This window comes from Pinus tabuliformis, chromosome 6, assembly GCF_031772625.1.
Source record: "Pinus tabuliformis cultivar Carrire ecotype Pingquan chromosome 6, CPIR1, whole genome shotgun sequence".
Taxonomy (NCBI): domain Eukaryota; kingdom Viridiplantae; phylum Streptophyta; class Pinopsida; order Pinales; family Pinaceae; genus Pinus; species Pinus tabuliformis.
In genome coordinates, this window is record NC_142292.1 from 1272024579 (window position 1) to 1272040606 (window position 16028).

At 34.8% G+C, this 16028-nt stretch overlaps 1 pseudogene across 1 annotated transcript in view; it reads left to right on the forward strand.

The window, feature by feature from the left end:
- The first annotated feature begins 7342 nt into the window (after window positions 1–7342).
- The window catches only part of LOC149263291 (putative methylesterase 11, chloroplastic), a 142986-nt pseudogene continuing 134300 nt past the window's right edge, over window positions 7343–16028 (forward strand). Inside the window, exons 1-2 of the transcript XR_016259247.1 lie at window positions 7343–7978; window positions 12296–12535. The product of XR_016259247.1 is annotated as a putative methylesterase 11, chloroplastic (transcript). The remainder of the gene's footprint in view (window positions 7979–12295; window positions 12536–16028) is intronic.

The following is a 16028-nucleotide window of genomic DNA, read 5'->3' on the forward strand; positions in this document are numbered from 1 at the left end:
CCTAATCTTACACATTATTTAAGCATATTGCACTTATCCAGATTGCACTTATCTGCCATGGCAAAACCAATCTGTATTCGATGAACCTCTTTCCACCCTTCCTATGAGAACCTGGCAATTACATCCAAAGTTCTCCCCCCAAGATCCTCTTTCACCCAGCCAATCAGTTATTCACATGGAGCAATTTCTACTACTTGGCCTCAAGACTCTAAGTCCAGCCAACAATCACTCTTACTTCCTCCAGGGAAGTCTTGTTAGTGTTCAAACTTATTCCCACTGGATCCTCCTTCAGCTCAAGGAATTTTTCTTTTTCTTTGTCCCGAAAGAAAAAGACCCCCCTCCTTCCTCCTTCTCTCTTCCTTTTGTAAAGGAAGAGTAGGGAAAAAAGGGTAACTGTTTCTTTAACTAATAGTTGATCACTGATAACTGCTGGGTGAAAAAGAGTTACTAAGGTTCATCAGTGATTCTTTTAGAATCACCATAGAATACCATGTTTGTCATAATTATTCATTTATTTAATAAAATTATTATTATTACTCTATCTAGTTACTGTCCACTTGCAAAAGTAAAAACCATAGTTCATTTCCTTACTGTAAAGTAAAAACATTCAAGTAAAATTAACTTGAAGTACTGGGATGTCACAAAACCAATACTAATGGTACTTTCTTTTTGTTTAAAAGAACCACCAAACTGCTTTTTCAATTAGAGTGGAACTAAAACTCCTGCATATTTCCACTTACAACGAATGCTAAGTGTTCTCTAGGTCCTATTGTGTAACCTATTTTTTTCATTCCATATTTGAGATCAAAATCAACCCCAAGAGCATAAATTATATAACATATGGATATATGAATTTTGAATTGGTATCCTAACATGGTCTATATAATCAACTAATATACCTAGGCATCAAAATGGAAGCGATCAACACCATTCCAGTTATCCAAATCATAGGCAGTGTAATGTTTGCAACATGCAACAACCTTTAATCTGTTAGGATCCAGACTATCTGTTAACTGTAATCCCCTCACATAGTTGGCGGCATATTCACTAACAAGTAAAGGATCCTCTCTTGGTGTCTCTTGACCTCGTCCCCTTCAAGGATCACGAAATGTATTCACATTAGGGCTCCAATATGTCAATCCTGCTAATCTTGTCTTTTACATTGCATGAGCCTCTGTTGATACTGCCTACACATGAAATTCCAGTTAGAGTTGTTTTTACTAAATTCAATCCATGCACAAATAGATTGGTTATACTCAGTAGTAAACTATAAACATAGTGACAAATGCCTGAGAATTAAAAATTCCAACTACAAATTCATGTGACTATGGGTAATCCTATAAAACTAAAAAATAATCAGAAATTGATTCATTTGGAATAGGAAGAACTTAGTAATTGATTTATCTGTATCTTCTAGCTTTGAATGACATTTTGTTTACTAATTTTTATCTTCAACAATATTTTATATGCCTTATGGCATTTTTTTGCTATATTTGATGCAATTGTTAATATTAGTACAATCAAAATTACAACTCATCAAAATTCTAACTCCATTTAAATTAAAATCTTATTTTTATCAAAACACTAACTCAATTTAAATAAAACATTCATTAAAAATAAAAATACATTCGTTACTCTAAAGTATGTCGTAAATAATAAATAATAAATAAAACAAATTCCAATTTTATAATTAATACCAGAACATTCGCTTCCCAACTCATAACATAAGATATTTGTACTCTACAGTATGTCGTAAATAATAAAATAATAAATAGAACAAATTCCAATTTTATAATTAATACCATTACCAGAACATTCCCTTCCCAACACATAACATAAAATATTTGAAAATTTCAGAAATCAATGATATATATATATAAAATAATAATAAAATATAAAATTATTCATGAGGAAAGGGTGAAAACCAGCGCAAAACTAAGGAAGTACTTTTACAATAAAAACCATCATGCGAGCCACATGATAGGAGTGAATATTCTACCCTGGTGTCGTTTAGGTAACTGAAATGTCAATATCGTAAGTGTGCGGATTAGGTAACCGAAATGTCTATGTCATGATTAAACCAAAACTTCAAACATTAAAAAAATTGCATGATTGTGAGCGTGAGGGCACTGACCACACAAATACTTTACAATTTTGGTAATGTTGTACATACCACTCAAATAAAATAAAATATAAACTAATTGGGCAATAGAATAAAATAATTCGCAACATTGCTAAATTAGAAATAGATTGACACCATGGAATTTTAATTTTTGCTCATATGACATGTTGTTGCATTGAAGAATTATTTGATAATTACAAGTGACGGATGGGTATAGAAGTCACGAGAAAATAAAAACCGCAGCGCTGATCGTGCGCTGTCAGGAGTAGGTCATGATTTTCTCAACCGACCAATATGTCAAACTCTGTTGCTTGGTTAGGTGGTGGTCCCACTTTTTGACTTCATTTTGGGCATTCAAAAATATTCAACTCAATGCAACCTGTACTAGTACCATTGCAAAAATATATATTCATGGCCATCCATTGATGTATATATTTGGTAAAGTCAATATTTTAAGTTTTTAAAATAAAATTCAAAATGGTTTTTAATTAATTAATAATTTATTTTTAACAGTTTAATAATTTAAAATCAAATATACGTAACCATAATGAAATTTTGTTTTTATATAAATTATGATTGTGATTTAAATGATATACTTTGTTTTAAGTAATAATAATATGTTTATTAATATTCACAAATGACAAAGTAATAACTATCTTCCCTATCACATATTAATTATAATAAAATTTACCATCAACATATATTTAATCATATATGTTCATACAAGGACATAAGACATTTAAATTTCATATTTAAATATTAAAATAATTCTTAACAATAAGAGATATATCTTCTTCGGGTTGACATTCTACTAAAATATATATTTTTCCATTGACATTTTTCACTGATAAGATGGGAGTTAGTATAATTGGATTGGGTACGTTTTAGGAAAGGTGCATTTACTTTATATTATTTTTTTTAATATTAAAAAAAAAAAATTTAGATTACAATAAAATTATAAATTAATATGATATAAAAAATTAGATTATAATAAAATAATAAATATATAAAATAAATAATTATAATTTTTTAATGAATTTATAAATTAAATTAAATTATATTATTTTTATTTAAAATATTATAAATTATTTAAACAATTTATTTTTTCGATGGATTGGTTAAATCAAATTTTATATTATTTTAAATAAAAATATTTTTTATAACATTTAAGGATTATTCATATATAGTAGAAAGTTTTTTGGATTAATCACATTAATGTGGTTCATTCTCAGGACTAGGTGAAAAATCCATTGATAATAAGGAATAAATAGTAAGGATGCAACATTGCCCAGAAATAGTCGTTAAAAACTAGGTGTTGGTGAATTAGTTAAAAGGTAAAGAAATTAATTATTAGGGAGTTAGTGGTAAGGACTTATTCCATTAAAATATTCTATGTTTAGTTAAAAATAGCTATTAAAGAACAATTAAAAATAATCAAATATAAAATATTGAATTTTAATTAATGAAAAGAAGTTATTTATTAATAAATTATATCATTTTATTGTTAGAGGTTGACCAATTAGAAAACTAGTTGTTAGGAAACTAAAAACTTTATCCCAATGTAATAATAATAATATATTTTTTTTTTTTTTAATTAAGTTAATATCATTCAAATTAAAGGATAATAAGAAAAATACTAAAAATAATAATAATAATAAATAGTAAAATCAATGAAAAAGAAGAAGAAGAAGATCAAGGCAGAAAACAAAAGAGAAAAAGCCAGAAAGAGAAAGAGGAGGAGAGGGGAAAAGAAGGGAATGATGACTTCCGATGAGAGAGCTGGAATCCAACTCTTACTCAATTTTCAATCATCATCCCTATTAAGATTTTTGGCATGCCTTTCTATCTCAATCGCCTCTCTAAGCTTCTTGTGGTGGAAGTGGTCGACCTTAGCAATGACTTTGGATTCTTCAATGCAGACATGGTGCTTGGATTTCTCTGCATGCTTGGCTAATGCTGATGAGCGGGAGTGATTGTGTCTAATATCTACAACATGCTCATTGATCCTCTACTTAATAGATCTGCCTGTTTCTCCAATGTAGGGGATCCCATATGAGCAGGGAATAAGGTAGACCCCTTTTGAGTCATAAGGATCAATAGAGTCTTTAACATATCTAAGAGAATTCTTAATTGTATTGAGAGGTTTGAATGAAGAAGCGACATTAATCTTCTTGAGGATATGGGCAATCTTATTTGTGGTTCCTTGGATATACGGGAGATGAACCTTAGAGATAGGATCATCACGAGCAGGTTTAAATCTAGGATCTTTGCAGGCTTTGTGAAAGGCCTTGAGGCTTTGAGATCTGCTATACCCATTATTTCTAAACACTTCAATGATATCTGCTATACTAATTCACCAACAACTAGTTTTTAATGGCTATTTCTGGGCAATGTTGCATCCTTACTATTTATTCCTTATGATCGATGGATTTCTCACCTAGTCCTGAGGATGAACCACATTAGCTGGTTCGAAATGTCGACCAAATCCTATCAATGTGATTAATCCGAAAGACTTTCTTCTACATTATGGATCACAAAAGTCTTAGATCTAACATTATTCATATAATTAATTTATTTATTTTAAGATTTTAATATATAATTATATTATCATTAAGATTTTGGTGATTATAAAAGAATAAATTTTCATTTTTATTAAATGTTTTATATATTTATATTTAAAAAAGATTTAAAAAGACTAATTCTAATTAATTAAAATATTTTATTTTTATTTATTTATTTATTATTATTTTTTTTTTTCTAAATAAGTCTAATATCTAGTACTATAACAAAATAATACAAGGAGGCTTTGGCCTCTGCAGTTCAGTGCCAAGGTTCATGGCATAATACATCAGAAGCAAGATTAAGACTGTCCAGAAGTGGGAAACCAGTCCAATCCAAAATAAAATTGCTACCTGCGTAGGGGAAACCAACAGTTGAATCATGTAGCAAAATTCTATAGACTTCATTTTCAAGGCTAACGATTTTGCTCAAAAATTCAAAAAATAAACCATAAACTTGATTGCTGTGAACCTGAAAACCGAAGATGCATGGAAAATTATGTGTCATGCGGTGCTGACAGGTGTTCTTCGATGATGAAACACCCGTAGGTGTCAAGCCCGTCCTCGTCATTCTGCAACACACCCGTGTCATCCTTCGCCTGAGGTTCTTGATTTTGCTCCGCTGCAATGGTCTTGCCCTGTGCATTATCCCTCTTCTCCATTGCGCTGGTGGGGAGTCTTCATCGCTGGAAGGTTCCTCTTGGAAGGTGACTGTGATGGTCGCCTTGATGAGTGGTCGGTTCAGAGAGCAATGGTAGATGAATTGGGCTGAATGGTTGGGATGCCGAGAGCTGGAGGGGATGTCAGTAGCTGGAATGGTAGTTTGCAAAGGGTGGGAGTGGGTAGCGCTTAAGTGGCCTCCATCGCTGCGAGTTTCTGGATAACTGCCTGAGACATAATTTGTTGTGGGGGAAGAAGAGTCTGAAATTGTTGAAGGCGGAGAACGGGGCAGTCTGCCTCTGCTGCTACCCCTTCTGTTGCGCATTCGATGGCGCAATTGGGGCATGATGGCGTGGGGATGAAGAGAATGACTGTGTGAGGTTGACACTGAGTGGGGCTCAGAAGGCTCAGAAGGCTCAAAAGATGCAAAATTGAAAGTCAGGTTGCATATTAGGCTTTGAGAGTAATGGCCGCCCTGTCCTAAATCGATGCAGCAGAGAATGTTGCATCGCCTGCCCGTTGCTATTCGTGAACTTGGCTCCACTGCAGCCAGGGGGCAATTGCAACTCAGAGGCATAGGAGTAGAAACAGAGGAGGTGGGTCGTATATTACCTGAGGGCTCCATGATGTAGAGTTGAGGCAGGTTGGCGCTGGCGAGTTGATTCGAGTGCCGAATTGAATGACATTTACTGCTGCTGTTAGACGGTTTTATGGCTTTGTGTGCAGGTTTACGGTGGCCATGTGGCTATGCCACTTGCCGTCCCGTTCCCTTGCCATCAAATCAGCCCCTACGTACACCCACATTCGAGATAATTAAAATAATTATTATTTTAAATCATATTTTAAAATTAAAATATAATTTTAGTTAAATGGTATAAAAATGTTTTTTTTTTCATCATCATAGTTTTATAATAAATTTAAAATTTAAAAAAATAAAACTATTTTTAAAAGTATAAAAAAATAAAAAATTAAGTGGTGAATCGATAAGGACTATAACTATTAATAATTGTGGTATGTGCTTCAACTTTAAAATCAAAATAATTAGTTTTATTTATGTGAAAACAAATGTTCTAAAATTTTATTAGGAAGAGAATATATATATTTAAATTAGATGTTTGTTTATAATATTTAATTTTGATTTTTTATATAAAATCAATATTATTTTTAATGATAATATATTTTTCTATTTGTGTTAGGTGTTTATTTTAAAATTGTTTATGTTTGGTTAAAAGTTGATCTTAAGGAAATAGGTAAGTTTACTTTTTAATGAACCATTATTGAGTAAATTCCAAGTGGCATGATTTTCTTTAAATAGCAACGATAAGTCAATTATTTATGCTGGGTTAAGAGTTAGTATTAAAGAAGTAGGTAAGTTTACTTTTTAATGAACCAATATCGAGTAAATTCCAAGTGGCATGATTTTCTTTAAATAACAAGATAAGTCAACATGCATTGGCCTATAACATCCCACTATTAGTTCACTATAAATTTGACAACTAAGTTATACTAAATTTTTTATATGACAAACATACATTTCACCAACCAATTTAAACAATAAAAAATAATTAATAAAATTATATAATTTAAATATATTTTTTTAAATATAAATTTTAATCATAATTATTTAAATTACATTTTTAAATATATAAATAAATTTATTACTTAAAAAAAATAAAACATTTTAACCTGAATTCAACAATTTATATATAATCGCAACAAAATTTCAAGAGAAAAGATAATAAAAAATAAAAAATAATTAAAATAAGCAAACAATTTATATATAATCCCAACAAAATTTCAAGAGAAAAGATAATAAAAAATAAAAAATAATTAAAATAAGCAAAAATTTATAAGCAAACTTCTTAATCTTTATATTATTATTAATTTATTTTCCATTCCCTTCGTACCATGAGATTTTGGTTGAAGGCGAAGGATGATCTGGTGTTGACTTGATTTCGTCGTGTCGAATCGAATATATGCCGTCCCGGACACGCCTTTCAACATCCTTTTCATATTCATCCTCCACTTCACCAATCCCTATAAACAGCATCCGGGGTTTCGTACACTGGACCTCCTGAAATAAAGCTTCGTTCACTATGATTTCAAAACTGAAACTTTCTAAGAATAAAAGCAACCTCCCCGGGATTCGTACACTGGACCTCTTCAATAAATTCTCGCCAGGAGTTTGATCACTAAGCCTTCCAGTTTGAGTTCATTGGCTGCAAGCAAGAGGCCGAGAAAGAGACAACTAAGTAAACTTTCATACATACTCCACAACGATCAGTGCTTCAACGTGCAGGACCTTAAAGGCAATGGGAAACCGGCTGGCGTGCCTGCCGCGGACGGGAAAACGGTCTCCGTCTCCCAGGTCGGTCCGTGGCGGGGACAAATGGGTTAAAGGTCGATCATCTACCCGCAAAAGTAATTTGCAGGATGAGTTATTGCAGCAGCAAGCTCTGGCATTTTTTCTGTCGCAGCAGCAGCATCAACCGAAGAACGGGCGCATGCAGTTTGAGCGTTCTACGTCGCAGCGAAATCCACCGCCCGGGGGACCAAAGCAGGGTCTTCCACGCAGCGCTAGCGTCAGACCGAGGTCTCAAAGGATTCTCTGCTTCACCCGCTGGAACTCATTAATCAGGTTTGTATTTTGTGCTCTGCATCTGATATAGCCTCATTAATGCTTATTATGTCTTCACAAATTCTGAGTTCATGGACGTGTTTCTTCTTGTCTGTCCCGCTGTCTTTCATAACTTGTAACGCCAGGGTAATTCTTTTAGTAGTAAGTCAGCAAATTCCGAGTAAATGAGTGTACGCTCGTTCTTTAGTCAGTTTTTAAGGTGAATTTTGCTAATGTTGGCACTTTCCGAGTATTGTTGTGTTTAAACAAATTTTTAGTGAGAGTGCCTCCTCTTCTCCAAGAATTTAGTTTCAGCTGATTTTTCGCTGATATTAGGACCGGTTTCGGCGTTTTTGAGTGGATTGATGTAGTTTCAAGGTCAGAGTCTGTGTTTACAGGGGACTGAGTTTCTTTTTGGGGTCACGTCCTACAAGTTATTGTGTTTTTTGCCGATTACAGTAATAGTGCGTTCACTTCCTGGAGATTGTTGGGTTTAGTGAATTCAGGAAATATGTGGTCAACTTCTCACAGATTTTTGCATTATGCTAGGCTGTAGAACTTGCTGCCCAGTGATACCATTTATTATTTGCCATAGTTCTCTGTGGGATGGATGATTGAGACCGCAGTTTTTCAGGTTTGTGGCACTAGGGTCTATGTAGTGTTGCATGCCGTTGGAGGTTTGTGGCACTAGTATCTGTGCAGTTTTGCATGCCTGAATATTTTGTCTTGAGCAGTTTTAGTCCATGGGAAATGAACTAAGAAATATTGGCCGACAAAGACAGTACTTCGATACTTATGGTTGCGCCCATATGGAGTTATAAGTTTGCGTTGTCCCCAGAGATTTCATTTGTTCACAAGAGCTAAACATGCGTGCTTTGGTTGGCAGTGACTCGGCTTAGATGATTTAAGAGCGCATGCATTGTTGTCCATGTGGATGGTGCAACTCCACTGAGACTGAAGTGGTGAGCACCTAATAGGTACATCTACTGATGATGTTAGGTGCAATGTTATTGTACTCAAAATCGGATGGGAATTGGCTTGCCCCAAAAGTATGACTTGGCATGGTTGGAACTAGATCGGAATAGGTTTGCCTCAAAACCCTGCCTTGCAATTGGATCGGATCCGAGTTGGTTTGCCCCAAAATTACAACTTGACTCAGAACTAGATCAGAATCGCTTTGTCACAAAATTATCATTTATCTAGCTTAGAACTAGATTTGAACTGACCGTCTACCCACTAAAGTCTGAAAAACTTGCGCGGATTCATATTTGCATTTAGTGGTGGAAATTCAAATAGGCAGTTCTGAGATATATAAAATTGAACTTTTGAGACAAAATTCATGAATAAATGAGGCTTTAAATTCATCGAAATAGATAAAATATAAGTTTTGAGATACACATATATATACATGAAATATGAAAAACTTGCGGATTTATATTTGCATTTAGCGTGCAAATGGGCAGTTCTGAGATATATAAAATTAAACTTTTGAGACAAATTTCATGCATAAATGGGACTTTAAATTCATCAAAATAGATAAAAAATAAGTTTTGAGATAAACAAAATTAATTTTTTTTAGACAAAATACATAAATAATGGGGCTTTAACTGGTCACTAAAGTCCAAGAATCATAAAAATGTATTATAATGATTAAATGTTGAGATCCCTGGATAAAACATTGGGTCAAACCAACGTCGAAATCTTAAATATGGCTCATTAGATTGTGTTGGCCAAGTCCGTGAATTGGAGTTTGCTTTCTCTTGCTAAATGCCTTCAATTGTTGCCATTTGATTTTTAAAATGAGTTGGCACCATTGGGGCCTGCCCATAGCATTGCCGAGTAGCCAACCAAGCAATGCAGCCGTGAAATTGAACCCAGCACATGCTTCCCTAGGCATTCTTTGATACTTATTCACAGAAGTTTGGTTTCTAGTTTTCAATCTTAGAATCCGACAATTCCTCACTCAAGGGGTGCAAGGTGAAGGTATACAGAGCCTTGTTTTGCATTTATGCTCTAATGACGAAATCCAGTTCAGTGTGCTAGAAGTTGAAAATCTCCCCTATTATCAATTATGTAATGTACCCAGATCCGCCTCTGTTGACTGCTGGGGCGGTCAATTTAAATTGTGGTTCTATCTCAATTGAGATTTACCCACTGTGAGTTGAATTCATTCTCCTATCGTCTTGTAGCCAATTTAACATGCAATACAATCACGACTCATTCTAATTATAATTGCAGTGGAAATAAATAAAGATTTAACCACATGCATGAATTACACAAGGATTTGCATTTAATTACACAGTTAATCATTCCAATGCAGAAATCACATGTTATCAGCTGAATACAGGGGAGCACATAACAAAATACAGATAAAAGCATTCTGCACAGAGATAATCCCAATCTTTTCATGGTTTTGGGATTATCAATGATACTCTCAAACCAGCTTCATATGACTGGCATGGTTGTACCATCCTTTACACAGAAAGACTGATTTCTGCATCCTTCAGCAAGAAATGATGGCTGTAACAGCCATTAAACATATAGATAACTATATTTTAAATGGCTTCCAATTTCTAACATTTCCCTTAGACATTATCATAACCACATTGGCAATTTTACTCATTTGGAGAAGGAAAATTTACACACAACAACCAACAGAACTAATTCTCCACATAAAAAGATTTAGGACAAAATACTTATAGGTTAAAGATGCATTCAGGGAAAATAGCTCCTCAGGAGTGATTTTCCTCCTACTACCTAGCCATGGGCACCAGCACATGTAGGTACCACTCCCAAGCTAGGAAATTAACCAACAAAGGCGAATTTAGCAGCTAGAGCTTCCGAACACAATTTCAACCTGGTTTACAACATAAATGGGCTTTTCCATTTCAAGAAATGAGCTCCATGTAGCTCAACAAGGTCTTAAACATTTCAGAAACCTTTTCCTTATAGCACAACCTCATACATGCCTTTTCCTTCAAAACAGTCCCTCAGGTAGTCCATTTTGGTTAACTATCTCTATGTAAAAAGAGTTCCAGCTACATTTCTCATGCTGGGAGCAGCTTTATCAAAATTTACTTTTTGGGGCTGTATTTGCTCATTAACTCTTACAGATTTCATTTTCATTGGTGAACTTTGTTTCAGCATGCTAATAGAGGGGAGAAGTGGCATTTAATTTGTGCCAAAGATATTTTCCTTAACTTGAAAAAAAATTGATCCAATTTTCTAATGTTTGCTGATTTTCACCAATTTTGCCAATTTTTGGCAGAGTTTCTCCCGAATCAATGATTCGGGTTCCCAGTCAAATTTTCCTTGAGTTCTGCAAAACTGGAATACCTACTACTTTCCCAACATATAGCACTGTCATATTCTTGCTTTATCAACAACGCAATATAGGTCTATATGAACATATGCATGCACGTGATTAATGTTGCTTAAATACTTTTACTACTCACACTGGAAGAATAAGAAGTCAAAATGTTCTTTGACAATAACTGCATTGTCAGAGATTCAAAGAACTGTCTATGAGGCATTTTAGGACCCTTTAATTTTGTTTCATTTTCCAAACTGTGCACTCCTGTACTTTCCATGCAAAATAAAGATAACCATAGTCAAAATTTTGTTTTATAAGAGATTGTTATCTATTAATTTTTGAGGTTCACACTGAAATCGTTTAGAGCGAAGTTAGAATTGCTGTTCCTGTATATTAGCTATCTTGGTACAGGCACTTTATAAAGGCTTGTAGACTAAAGTGTCATTTCATGATTTCTTAAATTGTGTCGTCTTTCTTGATCTATTAATATGCTTGCAAAATAACTCTCATGCCTGCTGCTTTGAACAGTTTGTTTGAAACTCTACCTAATTTGCAGTTTTCTCATGTCAAGCTTAATATCTATTAGCAAGTATTCCTGTTTAAATTTCCAATAAATTTGAGCGTGTTCAAGTTGGAATCAAATCTTCCTAGTATGTTCTAACTGTTGCTTCTTGATAGATGTTCATAATTAAGGTCAAAGTATAAGATGTTAATTAAACAACTAGTTTTCTTTAAGCATTTTAGTTATATGACAGTACTGTAGTTGTTGTGGTCTTTTGTAAATTTCACTTTTATTTTGGGCAGCCTTTAGTGCCCTTAATGGCACTATTGTTAATGAATTAGAATTGCTTTTGACATAACTTACCTCAGGATATTCTCTCCAAACCTTGATAAAGAAAAGGGTATCTAGAAACCAGATGAAATACAAGGCCGAGAAAGCATGCAATATACTATGTCTTACAGTTTCATCTCTGCATTTAAGGTTTCTGTAGTTCTTATCATATAAGGTACCTTTTCTTTGGCAGGATGCTAAATTATCTGCTGATTTGGAGACGAAACATTTTGTACTTGTACATGGAGGTGGATTCGGTGCTTGGTGTTGGTACAAAACTATAGCCTTACTGGAAGAAATCAGCTTCAAAGCTACTGCAATTGATCTTACTGGCTCTGGCATAGATTCTACTGATCCGAACAAAATTGCAACCCTTGCTCAATATGTTAAGCCATTAACAGAGTTCTTTGAAAAGCTTGGTGATGAAGAGAAGGTGATAATCTCTTCCAGTGCATACTTCTTCCTTGAAAGAACAAACAACATTGCACATATTGCATAGTTTTTTTTGTAATGATTCACAAGTATGTCTCTCTAACCACACATTCACTTTGATCTAGCTTCACTTTGTTCTTTTTTCCTTGAAAGAACAAACAACATTGCATAGATTGCATGGTTTTTTGTGATGATTCACAAGTATATCTCTCTAACTGCACATTCACTTTGAAAAGCAATGTTACATGGGGGGGACATGGTGGGTGGCAGTGGGCACATCCCCCATGCTTCCCATGGTCCCAAGACAGGGAAATTCAGTGGGAGACGTTTCCCCATGTCCCCCTTTTAGTGAAATTTGGGAAACAGTGAAGGGGACATTTCCCTTTTCCAGGGGTTTCCTGGCACCCCCGTCCAAATAGGCAGGAATCCTGGTTGTTGCCCCATAATTTTTGTCCAATGGCCTTAGAAGAAGTACATTTAAAAAATTAAAAAAAAATCAAATCCCTAAAAAAATGAAAATATCTATATCATGCTATTATTATTCATGTTTTTGACTCGTCAGTCATTGTTTCTCATATAACCAAATTTTTATTTTTAGCATTTTGTACAGGGTTCTCTATGTTTGGAACCCCAACAACGTTACCCCTGATTTTCCTAAAATTTGGGGCTGTCTTTACACGTCCCCTAAATATTTTTCCCCATTCCTGCATACCGCTGTCACAGAAACTTGGTGGAACATTATTGAAAAATAATGAAGATGGAATTAAAGAAAGAGAGTGTTTATGGTTTTATATTAGAGACATATTAAACAGAATAGAGAACATGGCTTCCTATAATGATTGATTGTTGCCTATCACAGGTTGATTTTGGAAATATATTTTTTCTGCCTAGAGTAAGCCATACTCGAATTGCACTTATGCTGTTTTTATCTTCTCTTTTACAATATGTAGAGATTTTTGGTTTTGTTTGGTGAGATACTGTATTAAACATAACATTTTAGTATCCTTGTTAATCACTTGAGTTGGTTGAAGTCTGTGGCAGATTGATGTGATGACTGCCTCAAGTACTTAATTGTTTAAGTAGCAGACCTTGCAATAATATAATGTTTACAACATATTTTATGGTGGGAATAATTTAAATGCATCAAATAGTATTTCCAAAATTACTGGAGATAATTTGTTGAAAAGAATCCAATCAGAAGACTTGGATAACTGCCTCAAAACGACAGGTGTGTTTTCAGTCATCCCAATTTTGGGGTTCATGTCCATCCCAAGTACTGCTAGATTATAAGATTCTGGTTAACTTGCTATAGCTGTTCATTTTCTTTAACTAAAACATATTGGTAGGCCTTGAAAGTAAGAGGCTGAGCATGGTATGTATGAGTATTATTCTCGACAGAGTACCTATAAATTAGATATTGTTACAGCCTATTGTCTTATTTAAACTTTAGTATAACAATATTGTAGGACAATATAATGCAATCGTATTCCTTACAGGAGTATCAATGTTTTGGCTGAATATGAAGAGAAATTGCAAGCAATACTCTCTATTTTGAAAATTTCTTAAGAATGCCTCCTTGTCTCGTGGTGAACCCATGTATGAGGCAAGAACATTCTCATTGTTATTTTGGCAAAGGACTTTGGTACTCAAGTTTGTAACATTATAATGGTCTACAAGCGTTTGTTGTGGCATAGGGCACTTATTCTATATCCTTACATCTATTAACTTAAAACATCAGAACTTAAGGGTTTTCTGCATGGTTAGTTCCATCCAGTATTCCTTATTCTAACTTCAATGTTGAATCAGTTCAAATATTTTTTACTGTGCAAGGTTTGATGTTTCTTCACCCTTTTCGGGATTTGGAGCTCATTTCAATTCACTCTTTGCAAAATGTTGAACATGGTTTCTGACTTTGGAAACTTCTTGAAGTCGTTTGATACAGAAATAAATTTTTGATCCTATAAAGTTTTTCAATAAGACCGTATCTTTTAGGCATACAGAAGCCCTTTTTGCCTCAAACTTCCTTTTTTTTTTGTTAATTTGTGAAAGGACTTTCATTCTCTGGGTAATAGTGTGGGCATTTTATAACAAAGTGGCACACCTGAGCCTTCTAGCTTGTCATACTTATTCATTAGATAGCAAAATGTAAGATAAGAAACATATTGTCAAGTTGCACCATTTGGATGGACAGAAAGATTACAACATATCAACTTCTGTCCCCAAGGGCAGAATGCATAATTGGCATGTTGGAAATAATACTGAGAGGGGGGGTGAATCAGTATTATCAAATTCTTTTCAATATTCCCTCTAGATTTATAATTTAAATTATTCTTCAGATGTTGACCATTAATTTGAATGTCAGTGCCATATAATAATGAACAGGAACAAGAAAAACAGACAATCACACCAAAGAACACCAGATATAAGGTGGAAACCCAATGTGGGTGAAAACCACTTGATGCAATGTGTCTCTATCTTCTTTCAATTAGAAACTTTTTTTACAATGATTCTGTACTGGTGCAGTCCTTTACCAGTACGCACGCTGCAACCTGCAGAGAGCTACAACCCTCTCTCGTTTTCCAGTCTCTCCTGGAAGGGAGCTACAACCCCCTTAGCTCTTGTACTAGCTGAGCTACTAGTACGTAGGTGTTGACCTACTTCTTTTCTTCCAAGGACGACATTTCATTAATTTTCAGACTGGATCTATGAACATCAAATCATCATCAAGTACATGTGAATCAACCAATCTCCTTTTACAGTCAACTAATGAGCCTCTCAGAATGCAGTAACCAGACAAACAATACCAGTAATCTAAACCCAAAATTTAGCAGCAATAGACAAAGGGCAGCCAACAAATATTTCAAGAAAAGTCTGCAACTTCACCAATAGAAACCTGCGAATATCCGCAGTTCTTCCTTGTCTACCCTACGTAGCTCCGCACTTGCTCTGTTTACTTGACAGCGTACCTCCGCACCTAATTCGTCTGCTGAACTGCGCACCTCCGCATCGTGGCTTCTGCTGGTCTGCGTACCTCCGCACCTGCGGCTTCTTCTGGACTGCGCACCTCCGCACTTGCGCCTTCTACTGGACTGCGTACCTCCGCACCTGCGGCTTCTTCTGGACTACGCACCTCCGCACCTGCGCCTTCTACTGGACTGCGTACCTCCGCACCTGCTCTTGTCGCTGAGCTGCGTACCACCGCACCTGCGCTGTGGATCGCCTGCGGACCTCCGAATAGAGCCAAATTATCAGTCCTCCAATGTGCCACAGACTATCAGATCCACAGATCTGATCATGCGCCAAAGAGATCACGACCCCTCAATTGATCTGTCTTCTCATGCTCAGGTTCAACTCTAACTCACCAACCGATTATAATTATTTCAGATCTTATTCCTCTTAAGATATTCAACATATAAAAAGTGCTTAGCCAATTGATCTCCTTTCCTTTTTATAGGCAAGCCCTTACTCAAACCATGGATCAAAACCATAGAAAG